This window comes from Pseudophryne corroboree, chromosome 1 (genome assembly GCF_028390025.1).
Source record: "Pseudophryne corroboree isolate aPseCor3 chromosome 1, aPseCor3.hap2, whole genome shotgun sequence".
NCBI lineage: Eukaryota > Metazoa > Chordata > Amphibia > Anura > Myobatrachidae > Pseudophryne > Pseudophryne corroboree.
The window spans coordinates 582,958,670-582,961,821 of NC_086444.1; the positions used below are offsets into that span (position 1 = coordinate 582,958,670).

General features: G+C 36.8%; 1 pseudogene; it reads right to left on the bottom strand.

Moving 5' to 3' along the window:
* Nucleotides 1–2,619: 2,619 nt before the first annotated feature.
* LOC134936726 (5S ribosomal RNA) lies at nucleotides 2,620–2,737 on the bottom strand (annotated as a pseudogene).
* Nucleotides 2,738–3,152: the final 415 nt, after the last annotated feature.

The following is a 3,152-nucleotide window of genomic DNA, read 5'->3' on the forward strand; positions in this document are numbered from 1 at the left end:
ATCCAAATTTGGGTTTCAGATTGCATGTAAACAAGTCCAAATTATATGATTTTAGTAGTTTTTAATGATTTTATCAATGTTTATCAATTTTTATTGATTTTAAAGGAGTCCAAAACTAAACCAAAAACCAAATTTGAACCAAAACACTTGAAGGTGGTTTTGCCAAACCAAAACATGATGTTGACTTATAGTAGAACCAAAACAAAACACTGTGGTATGTGGACATCTCTAATTCATATAAGACACAAGGTGATGGACAGTGAAATGTATCTGAATATGTGTTGCTCTATTAAGGTGCTAGTATGGTATATTTTTACTCTATAAACTTCAGGAATGTCTTTCTATTTCATTCCAATAACAGAGCCTCAACTCAGAACTGCAGATTGTACTGAAAACCTCATTTCCTTCTCTTAGCCTCAGCTTAATGATAACAGATTGTATCTTAAGCTTTTCCTCTTACAACAAATACAATCATTAGAGTATTGCTTGTGTAAGTGTCTCCAGCTGTAATAAGAAGGAATAACACAGCCCATACTGTACAAACTGTTTTCATTAAAAGCATGAAGTATACAACACTTTAAACAAGAGCTTGAAGTATTTCTTATTTTTGATTCATTTCAAACATTAAATGAAAAAATCCTATTTCACTAAAATTACTTTTTTGAAAGTACCATTTTGTGTGTTCTAATCTTTGCAGAGATATCAATACTATATTATTTTGTTGACTTTGTAACTTTGCAAAGGGCATAGCCTTTTTTGCAGACAGTATTCTTCAATTTGAACTTCACAATTACTATTTTTGTTTTTAAATGAGGTGATTAACTATAATAGTTAAATGTATTAGGTACAGATGGAAAAAGTTTCTGAAGTATAAAACATATTAGCTAGCTCCTCACACATGCAAAAATGTATAGCTATTAACCCATCTCTTTCATTGTATTTCTGTAGTAGTGTGGATGGGTTAAGTGCAAACACTGCAATTGAGTCATTTAAGCTAGTCAGTAAAAGAAAGTATTTTTGTTACAGCTAGTGGCTGGTGTTTTTTTTTTTATGAAACCATTATTGTGGACAACTTTGTATGGTATGTGCCCTTTGGTCATTAAGAGATGGTAAGAAAATACCTATTCCAGGAGGTATTCTGACCATAACCTTGGGGCTGAACATGATGCTGACATATATCATATCTGAAGTCTCCATACAGTAAGTCTTGAGCAGGCATCTAAAGTTGACCTTTCACTACCTTGGTGTATTGTCTAAAGAGCTTGCCCTTGCTTAAGAAACAGGATCAAGACATCAAACAACTATTGGAAAAACACCCTGTGGCAGATCTGTAAAATAGTAGAGATTACACTAATTAGCCTTGGGCAAATAACATTACAGTATGCAACAATCAAATTGTTTCCAACATCAAATCTAATTGATTTCAGCATGCGAAAAGAAATAGGACATTAAAATCATTCACCTCTCAGTTCCGAGATGTAGCCCATTTATGATGTTGTGGGGTTATTTTGTGAAATACTAGGGAATTTTGTCATCTAGAGAATATATATGTTGAGAATACTGAATACAGGAATGCTAAGTCATTGCAGGTGATGTTTTTGTTTTGTTTATTATTTGCATACTGTATAGCTTGCATCACGTGAAGCATATGAGTGATGTTCCTTTTATTTGTTTGAATTTCGAAAAACAGGGTACCACATACTGTAAATGTGCTAACATTGCTGACAATTTTAGCTATTTGTCAAAAGACAAAAGAGGAAAGAGACTTTTTTGGGGGGAATTCTTATTACAGTAATGAAAAGATATGAAAATTACCTTTTAATCAATTATTAAAAGACAGTGAGCTTATATAGAGAAATTTACAAGGATAAAGTTACTCAGCAAAAATTAGAACAAGGTGACCACCTCCAATGGACCCTCTAATTGGGGTAGCATGTAGTTTATAATGATCTAAAGATCTATCCTTTTTGAGGTGTTCAGAATGAAATATAGATGAACAAAGTAAGGTGAAAATATTAGGTTATGATAATTTGACACTTGGATATCAATCGGTTTCTAAAGGGGGGTACTCACCGAGTGATATTCTAAGCAATCTGACTAGATTGTTTCGAATTTCCACATTATCGCTCCGTGTGTACCCCCCTCAACGATAGCGATGCGCAGCCCCGTGCATCGCTATCGCTGCTGCTAGATTGGCCTGCATGCAGGCAAACCTAGCGGGTCGCTCACTTCACCCGCTGGGTGAAGGGAGCGCCCCCCGTCTCCCCCGCACGCTCAGCACAGATCGCGCTGTGCTGAGCGGCGGGAGAGATGTGTGCTGAGCGGGTCGCTCAGCACACATCTCTCCTGCATCGGCCCATCTATATGGGCCTTTAATCATGCCAATAGATAATCACTCCTGGTTGTAAACAAAGACTTAATGTTCTGTCAAGAGAAAGGGTTTGATTGTCTGCAGGGGGGAAGGGATTGTCTGCAAGGGCTTTATTGTCTGCATGGCTGACACCTATTTATAGAATTGTAGGTAAAATGTATGTGGTCTGTAAATAGATACGGTAAGGTAGAGTAAAAACACAGGTTGAGTGTTTCTCCATTCCTTCTCCTTTCTGTGTCAAAATGATATAATTACTGCACCTAGTATTCCTAGGTGGTCTCCATCCAAGTACTGACCAGGCCTTTCACTGCTTAGCTTCCAAGATCAGATGAGATTGGGCGTAGCCAGTGAAGTATGGCAGTACTGATTATATTGTCACAGATGAGAGAGTGTGGTTAACAACTGTTGAGCAGCAGAGTGTACCTCTGCTTTCCAGGTATTGTGTGCTCACAATCCCTGTTACATTTACTTTGCAGGGGTTTATAACTGGCACCCTGGATGAGAGCGTACACGGAAACTAAAAACGACCAAAGTAATGGGCACAATACAAAAGTCCTGTTTGAGAGCTCAAAATGCAGACACTGGCAGCTGATTGTGCCTTAATTGAGTACCAATTAAATAGCTCCTTTGGGCACCATCTACTTACTGGCTGTCAGCGAGAAGTAAATTGAATCTCACCCATAGAGTCTACTAAATCCTTAATTTAAAACATAACTTTATTTGATTAATATCAATTTAAAACATATTACAATCAATAAATAGTGTGAAAAGCAAATATAGT